At 35.9% G+C, this 12082-nt stretch overlaps 1 pseudogene; it reads right to left on the bottom strand.

Moving 5' to 3' along the window:
• Positions 1-782: 782 nt before the first annotated feature.
• LOC130047557 (uncharacterized) lies at positions 783-2831 on the bottom strand (annotated as a pseudogene).
• Positions 2832-12082: the final 9251 nt, after the last annotated feature.

Genomic DNA, 12082 nt, shown 5'->3' with positions numbered 1-12082 from the left:
TACCGATTGTTAAGCCGTTCTTGGCACACTGATTTGGACTGCGGATAACTCCGTTTACCTGATCAGGATATGGGGCTCACGGCGGATGTGACCGGTCAACAGGGGATGCTTACTCCTCCTAGGCACCTGATCCCACCTCTGGTGTGTCCAGGGGTCCGTGTTTGCCCAACTATCTATTTTGTATTGCTTGTAGGACTTATGAGATTGATCACTGTTCGTTATATTCACCTTGCATACTGTTACTTATTAACTCCCATAAATGGGAAAGTAATTATATCCCAGAAAACTAGGAGAGGGGTCAACGCCGCGAAATATCCCTTGAAACTTTGTCCCACGTTAATTTTATCAACATGCTTGACTTGATTAATAAAGTTTTATCTTTTGTATTCCTGGCTTTATTTGTCCTTTGTCCAATGTACAGACTTGGGAGACCCACATAAGTTGCTTATACGTGAAAACAAAAGAAACGCAACAGCACTATGTAAATATTTGTTCAGCAACATCTCTATTTGATATTAAGACTTTTATGAGAGAAAATACAAGGAGGTAATCAGTGTTTGAATTAAATGGACAGCGTAAAGCTTTTCAAATTATCACAATGACCCAGATTAGGAAATAAATTGACTGATCTATGAATTTTAATTGACTTGACCACAGCGATATGAAAGGGACACCCCAATCCACCACTATCCCCTTTTGTGACCAAACAGAGAAGAAATATATTAATAAAACAAACAGCTATATTACATATACAAAAAAGTACATAAAGGAAAAACAAATCAATCATTGTATTTATTTATTGACTTTATTATCCTTAAAGTATAGCTAGAATAACCTATAAAAACAACATCAAAAGCCTGAAATTCCTGAAACTAAAACAACAAAAACAACAGTTGATAAGGCCTGGGTTCCACTGTGAATATTTTTTTTCTTTTATAAAGAGGGCGGGAGAGCTGTCAATCAATGGATTTTGTTCACAGTAAAAATAAAATCACACTAGGAATATAAAATATTACAAGAAGAAGAAACTAACTAAATTATCAATGTTAAACAAAACAACTCTGTATAAATACATTTCGTATGAAGTAAACATTGTTGTGTAAATATCATCAAGAGCAATGTGTGAACTCTGTCATTATCTGTATGTGATATCATGTGTTTATTTCATGTACTGAATCACTTTCACTTCTCCTGACTGATATAACCCTACCCACAGCCTCCCCTTACTGTCCACGCTCAGTCCATCAGGATAATCTAGTCCACAATTGTCCACACATCTCAGGAACTGTCCGTTCTGATCCAGGATGTGTAGACAGTCATTGTTCATATCTGCCACAATGATCTGACTCATGGAGTCTGTCACTATGTGTTTAGGATTAAATGACTTCCTCCTCCTGGCTGGTGTACCATCGTATCGGAAACGAACTCTTCCTGACTTGTCCACCACGACCATGGAGGAAGCATTACGATCAGAGGCACAGATGTCTCCATTGTTGTTCTCCACCACATACAGCAGGTATTTCCCTCCATTATAGATTGGTTCTCCTTCTTCATCTCTATATATTTCCTGTTTCACTGCGTGTCCCTGATAATGTACAATTTTATATTGGCTTTTATCAGTAGTACACATACTGACCAGAATGCCCCCTGACTTAGTACAGCATAGTTGACCTGGATGCCAGTCCTGTGCTGTAGTTATCAGTGTTTCTATTCTCTCGTGTCTGACAATGTTCACAGTTCTCTTGGGACCATCACTGTATACCAGTTCTCCCTGTCTGGTCACTGTGATGTCACTAGGCCTGGTTTTACATGTGGTGGTGACAGTGTCCCGTACAGCCCCGTGTATGTCAACACGTCTTATGGTTTTATCTTTACCACTAATCCAGACTTCATCCACTCCCACACAGGAAACATTGAATAGAGGATTAACTCCAGTGGGAATGGTTGTAATTGATTTGGCTTGCTCTAGCAGCATTTGTAAAGATAAATAGGAGACTTCGTCTGTCAGACTGGACAGTGTTGTCTGTGTCAGGCTAGCCTTGTAGTTTTCTAATTCCAGGCTGAGTTATCTACCTTGGACTGTGTTGGTTTTGAGTGATGGCAATTTGACATCAACTTCAGTAGGCATGTTTCTGTATCCCTCGAGTTTGGATTTGTAGTTGGTGACTGCAGAAACATTATTTGACTTCAGAATTTCTTTGTTTTGTTGGACTGTTTGGGTCATGTCTGGAATTTGATTTTTTATTTTGGATTGGTGAGAGTTTAGAGCAGCCAGGAGATTCTCCTTCATGGATTTCATTAAAGAACCAAACGTATTGAAAATGGTGTCGACTTCTTGGTGCCAGAATTTACTGTGCTTTTCTTTTTCTTTGTCCAGTTCATCAAATGCGGCCATTATAATGGATATTTTGCTTTCCGTTTCTTCGGTTTTCTTCTGGTACAGTGGAATAATGGTGGATTCAATTTCTTTGGTTTCCTTTTGAAGCTCATTTTTCTTGTCGTTGAATATTTCCGGCATATCTTTGACTTGGTGTCCATTATGGGGACCAACTATACATTTCAGGCAAATTGGAACATCACATTGGTGGCAGTGAACCTCACATCTCTGGCTGGAGTGAAATTCACATTCAGGAAAAACAAATTGTATCTTTTTGTCTTTGAAATGAACGATGTCATGTTGTTGGTACTTGAGCTTGTCCACATGTTTACTAACACAGTACACACACAAACTGAGTTGACAGTTGTTACATAATTGCTGGGTAGGCTTGACACAAAGGTTACATGTGATGACTTTCTATGCCTGGAGGTTGTGCGTGGCTATCATCTGTCTCACTGTAATTATACAACCAATTATTATATTCATTCATGAAAATAAGGTAGTAAAATTATACAATAAATGTGATTGACCAACAGACGATTTATATACATGTAGTGTACAATTTAAGGTGGATTCGGAAAATTTTCAAATGTTCGGGAGTGGAGGATGTGACCCAATATCACCAAAACGAGGGAGATTGTAGATATCTTAAAATGTTCGACCAAAAAGAGGGAAATTGTAAACATGAAATAATGGTCCATTCAATCCAGGGAGATAGTAGACATTCAAAAATATTCGACAAAAAAACGATGGGGTGCAAAACCCGTAAATCCCAATGGCAGATCAAGCGGAGGTTAAGTCAGGTTTACCCCCACCCCTCCCTTTTTTTAGTTGAATATTTTTATCAACGTTTTTGGTTTTTTCCTTTTTATGCCATTTGGGGGCTATACACCCCCCCTTTTTTTTGTTGAAGCAGTAAACAGGTCCAGACAAAAGACTATTTCTAGCTACGTAGCTATTAATAGCTACCGAGGCTACTTTTACCTGTTTTTTTTTAAATATAGATAAATAATAATTAAGGTGCATCTTTTAAACAGATGAGTCTATGTATCATGTTGTGCATGTGCAAGTCAAAATTCAGAGTGTAAATTTAAATATTTTACGAGAGTGGAGAATGTAGAGAAATGCATGAAAAATCGGCCCAAAAATCTTTAATGTAAAATTGTCTGAGAGTCAACTTTAAAATTTAAATACATATTTGTAATACATTCTAGACTTCATATCACGTTACTTTGATCCTAGGCTCCTAGAAAATGGAACTGGGTGTAGTTAGTGATGCAAATTTGAAAGGTTAGAAAGTAATCATTTTTGTCCAATATTTTTGTGGCATTCATCGTCAGTGTAAGTGAATCAAGAAATTTGGTACACACCATATTGCACCGTTCCTGTATTATGCCACGAATTGCAAGTAAAGGAAAAAGTAGGTAAAAATAGCTACCTGGAGTAATTTAAATACCTTGGTAGAATTGCCTTTGGACTGGACGTGGTAAAGGTACAAACTTGGGTCGTACCCCCCTTTAAAAATTTTGTGGATTCGCTATTCATATGATGGTTTTATTCGGGTTTCATCAGAGCCAATCGGAAAATCGCTCGGTCTTTTCCGTTAAGCCAAGAAAGAACGAGGTCTTGACGGAGAAGACCGAGCTGGAGCTGTGTTTCCTATATATTCGCATGTAAACATTTGATCCCCTTTTGTGGTCCCACCCTACTCCCAGAGGCTATGGTTTGAATAAACGCGTATTTGCACTATGTCCAGAAAACGTTCATATCAATTTTAACTATCCTGGACTAGTGGTTCTTGAGAAGATTTTTAAAGATGTCCCCCATATATTCACATGTAATTTAACTTTAATCCCTTATTGTAGCCCCACTCTATCTCCGGGGTCCATGATTAAATCAAACTTGAATTTGCACCATGCCAGAAAGCTTTCATGTAAATGGGGTTCGTGGAATTACCGGAAACACCGTAAACATCAGGTAATTCCAATAAACACTTAAAAAAGTGCCAAAAACACCTAGTGCATACCTGTAAATATATATATCCATAGCGTTGTTCATATTGAAGGAGAATTGAATGAGCTATAAATAGTTTTATATCTTGTATTTCAGACTGCATTTGTTCTGGGTACTTTTGGGGTGTTTTCAGGAATTTCCTGGTGTTTACGGTGTTTCTAGTAACTCCATGGACCGATGTAAATGTCAAATTTTCTGGTCCAGTCATCGTTCTTGAGAAGATGTTTAAAGATTTCCCCAATATACTCCCATGTAAAGTTTTGATTCCCTATGGTGGCCCCACTCAACCCCCGGGGACCATGATTTTAACACACTTAATCTTCACTGTCAGAAAGCTATTGGACATTCAACAATACAAGAAGTGGGTGATACCGGGGGTCCTGTCCGCAAGCACCTTTGATTACAATAGCATTATTAACGAAGTCTGTGAAAGAAGTGATCGAAACTGGTACCCATTTTAACGTTATCAATATTTTCTCTACTGATCTACAAGTAGGCCTCGTCCTGACTCAGTCACATTATGTGTCCATGATAATAGTCCCAACACAATCGTGTAAAAGAGTTATACATATTGAATTTCAATAAATTAAACATGTTCAAACTTGAATGTTTTACCTTTAGATTTCCGTGTATACCACGTATGTAGAAATCCATGTCCCCCGCGGCTCGCCCCGATATCCACAAGGATGCGAAGTAGTTATGTGTCACGCTTCCTGCACAAAGAGTCAGTTATTCCGCTTTATACATATTGATGGCGAGGAGTTCAGAACAACGGTTTTTTTTATTTAGTTATATATTTTTTGAGGGGTTGTTTTTTTTCCAGCGGTTTCTAGTACAAAAAAATACAGCATCAGTGACTTGATGATTTTGTGGTTAATTAAAGATGAGATAAAATAAAATGATAAAGGGAAGTGATGATTTGAACAAGTCCGGCTAGGAAAACTCCACGCACAGCTTAAATAAAATCCTCACTTTCACTAGTTCACTCCATTGATTTGTGACAAATACCCAATATTTCAAAGTTCATCATAATCACTGCTAGAAATAGTAAATAAAGCGTTTCTTCTAACCATATATTTGTTTTTAATTATTGCAAAATTGCACTTTTACACCCACTATGTCTGTTTCTAAATCTCGCTTTCTGTTTCTAAATCTCGCTCTGAGTCATAATTCGGGTTCCGGGTAATTAAATACTAGTAATCAACAGCTACCATCAAATCTGTGACTTGATAAATACTTGAGTCAACAATTTCCGATTTCTTTCGTTGAAATTCGGCTCATTTACAGTCAGAATTAAGAGATGCTTTAATACGAGGACTGGCCCGCGGAGATCGTCGTTATGTTCCTTTCATATTTTGGCAGAGATGTTGTATTTTAGAAGCAACAACTTGCACTGTGGAATAATGTTTTGGTTTCCTTTTGAAGCTCATTTTTCTTGTCGTTGAATATTTCCGGCGTACCTTGACTTTGTGTCCATTATGGGGACCAACTATACATTTCAAGCAAATGGAACATCACATTGCTGACAGTGAACCTCACATCTATGGCTGGAATGAAATTCACATTCAGGAGATGCTTACTCCTCCTAGGCACCTGATCCCACCTGTGGTATACCCAGGGATTCGTGGCTGCCCAACTTTCTCTTTTTTGTATTGCTTATGGGAGTTATGAGATTGATCCCTGTTCGTTATCTTCACCTTTCTTGTCGAGAATTGGGATATGGATAATTCCTCTCTACTCTGTTTTATCTTTGGCTTTCCTGTTGGCCTCGTCTCACGACCTGAATCCTATTTGATTGCTCTCTCTCTCTATCTCTCTCTCTCTCTCTCTCTCTCTCTCTCTCTCTCTCTCTCTCTCTCTCTCTCTCTCTCTCTCTCCATGTTTCCGTCGGTCTTCACGACCTGAATCCTAGTTATTTCCTTTCTCTCCATGTTTCCTTCGGTTTTCATTGGTTCTTATTAGTGTCCAAACTAGGGCTGTTCTGACATGACTATTACCTCTCATCCTTAGTACATACCCAATCCATTTCCATCTTGATATCTCCTCGTTAAATATGATGATATACTGATCTCTTCCATGTTGGGTAATTCACCCTTTCCTTTCTCATCTTTACAGAAAATTATCAATACCTTTTAATACACTAGAGGAGGAAGGTGTCATGTAGAATTCGTATCCCTTGGTCATCTTCCAGGTCTCCAAGCTAGACACCAAAATAAATTTGTACTCTTAAGAAGTTGAATATTTGACCACATCTTGGATACTCTGTTGAAATCTATTTACCATTTAAGCAAAAGTTTTAGAAAGGATTTAATGTTGGAATTATTTAATAGCGAGGTAATTAACGTCGCTAAAATTTATTATTGCTAACAACTTATTCCGTAACGTTGGTAATAGTTATCGTTCTTGGAATTATAAAGTCACTAAAATTACCTCTCACTAATTGTTATGGGGAAATCGCGAAATTTGTGTCTCACGAAAAATTCGAGTTAAATAGTATATACTCTGGTACTGTTTGTTATATTGCTTTGTCATAACAAGTTACAGATCAAGTTGAAATTTGGTTTCGGTCCATTGATTTCTCACTAAATTATGGTCCTTGGACTTTAAAAAATAGCATGAATTATCAGTTTTTCACACTTTGTTTTGTTGTGCTTGCAGATATTCATTTAATATCTAATACATTGCTTTGCCATTACACGTTACAGATCACCGTCGAATTTAGTTTCGGTCCGTTGATTTTTCACTAAGTTATGGCCCTTGGACTCAGAGAAAAATAGCATGAATTGTCAGTTTTTCACACTTTTTGTGCTTATAGATATTCATTTGATATTTTGTACATTATAAGTTACAGATCAAGTTCAAATTTCATCTTGGTTCGCTGATTTTGCACTAAGTTATGACCATTGGACTTAGAAAAATAACATGAATTATGAGTTTTCCGCACTTTTTTTTTGACGTACTTGCAGATATTCATTTTATATTTGGTATATTGCTTTCTCATAAAAAGTTATAGGTCAAGTTCAAATTTGGTGTTAGTCCATTGATTTTTCAATACTTCATTGCCCTTGGACTTAGAAAAATAGAGTGAATGATCAGAATGTGGATGTGTTTTGGGGGTATTTTTTTTTTGGGGGGGGTATTTTTTTTTTTATTTTTTTTTTTTTTTTGTTGGTACATTGCTTTGCTATAACATACAGATCAAGTTTGAATTTTAAAGTTTTTTGCTGAGTTACGGTGCTTGGACTTTTTGTTTTGTTGTGCTTGCAGATGCTCATTTGATAATTGGTTATTTTTAGTTGGCCCCTACAAAGTTGACGAACTAGTGGAGTCACATCCACACCAGCTCAAAGTTTACATCCAAGTTTCTTATTTCTGTAGATAAGAATGCTTCACTCATTATCACCTACATTTTACAGTTCATTGAATTGATTAAAGACCTAAACCTCATTATAAAGAGTATGACACGAGAACCATGAAAAATGACCTAGCCTCGGATATTGATTATGTCCGTACATGATATTCTTCGGGATATAGGCTTTAAAGAATTTTTTTTTTTTCATATCGTTAATGTTTTACTCTTATTGTGACATTTAATATCAGGTTATTGAACGTTCAAAAAATTGTCATTTCGGAATACACGTCACATCAATAGCCTCCAATACAATGTACAATGTTCGTGAACCTATAGATCACTGAATATATCAAGTTATGTGCACTAGAATGACTAAGGTGGCTTATTCAAATATCATACTAAGCATTAGTTATAATATTTCTGGCCAATTTTGAGAATTAGAAATGTTTAAAAGATATTTTTGGAAATGATAAAGCCGTGATTATTCAATTTATTTTTAAATAGTACTTCATTGATTAAATATTTTTTATATATAAAAAAAAAAAGAATAAATATAGTATATAGTCTATTTGCATTGTGAAAAAAATGAATCAGTGGAACAATTCAGTTTTATATCATATTCCATAGTTTTTTGTATTACAATGACCAAATATCGACACCAATGGCAACGAATTAAATTGATACCGTGTCTCGCCAAAACATGTTCAATTCGAGTTTACTTTGGAATTACACGTTGAACAAGGATTTGCTGTGAATTTTGATTAAAGCAAGAGTACTGTAATCATCCAATAGCAAGTATCAGATGTTCTTTTTCTTTACATGCACATGTAGATTTTTGTAGCATGAATAATAACACAACACCGATATAGGGGATCAGAAATCGGTATATTTAACTCTTAAATACGAGTTGTTTGTGGTACTTTACCTACAGTTGGTGACGTCTCAATGTGTGTGGAAATTTCTCGAAAGGACGTACAACAATTAAAGCTCTTTCGGAGGAGTGAAAGTTTCAATAAAAGCGATACTCGTACATTAACCCTTACTTAAAACAACATTAAAATGTGTACTCTACGGGTTATTTGGAAATAGTATACCGATATACCAAAACAAGATCATATCCCAACTCCCCAACCCTGTCACCCCCACCTCTAACTAAACAAGAGATCCATGGGCCACATCGCTCACCTGAGTCACCTTGGCTCATATCTGAGGATTTTCCATATATATTTGCATGTAAAGCCTCAGTCCCTATTATGGTCCCAACCTACCCCTGGAGGCCATGAATTTTGCAAACTTAAATCTACAGTATCTCAGAAAGCTTTCATGTAAATGTCTTCTTTTTTATTTCATCATTTATTAAAAAGTAAACATAGATATCATTTGGGATAAAATATCCTCGGATACTCCCGCATAATTCTCACCAATGGTGCCAGGGGCCCATTGGAATGAATGTATTTTATTATGATTATTTTATACAAGGCATCTATATGATTTATATGAAAATACATAATATCATTATATGTATAATAACAAATATTTTTCGAAGTCATAGAAATATCATATACAACGTTGATGTAGATATATCAACAGTAGATTGATTGAATATTGTTTAACGTCCCTCTCAAGAATCTTTCACTCATATGGAGACGTCACCACTGCCGGTGAAGGGCTGCACAATTTAGGCCTATGCTCGGCGCTTATGGCCATTGAGAAGGGAGGGATCTTTATCATGCCACACCTGCTGTGAAAAGGACCTCGGTTTTTTGCGGTCTCATCCGAAGGACCGCCCCATTTAGTCGCCTCTTACGATAAGCAAGGGCTACTGAGGACCTATTCTAACCCGGATCCCCACGGGATTAGTAGAATAACAGAGAAATTACTCAAGGAATAATATATAAACAATATAGTCCTAAGTTGACGGTATAGTTATAATGATAAATATTTAAGGATTGAATATACAGTTTTGTTGATATTAATTTTAAAGCAGCATTTTCACAGAATTTATTTATTTCATTTAGGGCATTTTTCATAGAAATTACATTATTTACCGCAACTGTTAAATCGTCTGCGTGCTGTATACTTTTTATTTCAGAATTATTTATCACAACACCGTTAATGCTGTTACTGCTTTTTATTCTAATCGCTAAGATTTCTGCTACTAAAAGAAAAAGGAGGGCTGATAGGGGACACCCTTGTGTAATCCCCCTTGTCATCGAGCATATTTTAGAAAACCATCCATTATTTTCCATTTTAAAGATTGGTTCTGTATATAGATATTTATCCATTTGATAAAATTATTTCCTATATTGAATTTATTCAACACTTTAAAAAGAAAATTCCATTCCACAAAATCGAATGCTTTTTCAAAATCTAATAATAGTAATATTCCTTCCAAATTTTCAGTTTGACAATATTCAAATATGTCTAGTAGAAGTCTTGCATTCTCCCCAATATAACGTCCTTTTATATAAGCAGTTTGGTTTTCATTAATTATACCTGATAAAAAAAATTGCAGTCATTTAGCAAAAATAATGGCAATTATTTTATAGTCAGTATTTGTCAAACCTATTGGTCTATAATTTTTAGTTGATTCTTTGCTCCTTTTTCAAAAACCGATGATATTGCTGATAATCTTTGAGTATGTGTCATTATTTCATTGTTAAAAATCTCTTTTAGAGCATCATAAAAATACGGTCCAATTTCATTCCATAAACTTTGGTAAAATTCATTAGGCAAACCATCCACACCAGGTGATTTATCACTTTTCATACTAGAAACGGCCTCCGTACATTCTTCGAAAGTTGGAAAAGATCCATCATCTAAGTTTTTACTAGTATATAAATTTTGATAAAAGTCAACCATTTCTCCCAATATTTTTTTAAGTTTGCTTATCTTTTTATTGTTTGAGTTTAGAATTTCTGTAATGACATTTGAGGATTGATGCTGTTTTTCTAAGTTTAAGAAATAAGAAGTACTTCTTTCTCCATTTTCTATCCATTTAGCTTTTGATCTTATTTGTGCGCCTTTAGATATTCTATCATAAATGCAATCTAACTCTACAGTTTTAAGTTTTTTGTGCCTTTTCTGATTTATTTATTTATTTTTGCCACTTTACCAATGATTTGTCCTAAGAGATGGTCCAGTCCTATCCCCCACTTGTCATTAAAAGTACACTCGGCGAACAGGGTATCCTCTTTGACAGATCTGAGCTTTTCTCTGAATCTCTCCACTTGAATGCATTTTTTTCTATTATTTCTATCATAACATCCTCAGAGGATTCGTTTCATTGATCATTGATTTTCATGAAAATGTCAACTTCTTTGGCCCAATGGTTCTTGAGAAGAACATTTTTAAAGATCTCCCCTATATATTTGTATGAAAAACTTTGATCCCCGCATGTGGTCCCATCCTACACCCGGGAGCCATGATTTGAACAAACTTAAATCTGCACTATGTCAGAAAGCTTTCATGTAAATCTCAGCTTTTCTGACTCAGTGGTTATTGAGAAGATTTTAAAAGATTTTCCCTATATATCATACAAAACTTTGATCCCCTATTGTGGTCCCATCCTACCCTATGTAAATCTCAGCTTTTCTGGCTCAGTGGTTCTTGAGAAGATTTTTAAAGATGTTTCCTATATATTTGTATCTAAAACTTTGATCCCCCTTGTGGCCTCATCGAATCCCCGGAGGTCATGATTTTAACAAACTTGAATTTGCATTATGTCAGAAAGCTTTCATGTAAATTTCAGTTCTTCTGGCCCAGTGGATCTTAAGAAGAAAATATTTAAAGATGTTCCCTATATATTTGTATGTAAAACTTTGATCCCCCTTGAGGCCCCATCCGATCTCCGGGGGGGGGGGGGGGGCATGATTTGAACAAACTTGAATCTGCACTATGTCAGAAAGCTTTCATGTAAATTTCAGCTCTTTTGGCTCTGTGAATCACAGAAGATTTTTAAAGATTTTTCCTATATATTTGTATGTAAAACTTTGATCCCCTATTGTGGCCCCATCCTACCCCCCAGGGGCCATGATTTGAACAAGCAAAAATCTGCACTATGTTAGGAAGCTTTCATGTAAATTTCAGTTCTTCTAGCCCAGTGGTTCTTAAGAACATTTTTAAAGACTTTCCCTAAATATTTGTATGTGAAACTTTGATCCTCTATTTTGGCCCTATCCTACCTCCAGGGACCATGATTTGAACAAACTTAAATATTCACTATGCTAGGAAGCTTTCATGTAAATATCAGCTTTTCTGGCTCAGTGGTTATTGAGACGATTTTAAAAGATTTTCCCTATATATTTGTATGCAAAAGTTTGATCCCTTATTGTGGCCCC

Source organism: Ostrea edulis, chromosome 7 (genome assembly GCF_947568905.1).
Source record: "Ostrea edulis chromosome 7, xbOstEdul1.1, whole genome shotgun sequence".
In the NCBI taxonomy this organism is placed as follows: domain Eukaryota; kingdom Metazoa; phylum Mollusca; class Bivalvia; order Ostreida; family Ostreidae; genus Ostrea; species Ostrea edulis.
This window is presented reverse-complemented; position numbering and strand designations above follow the sequence as displayed.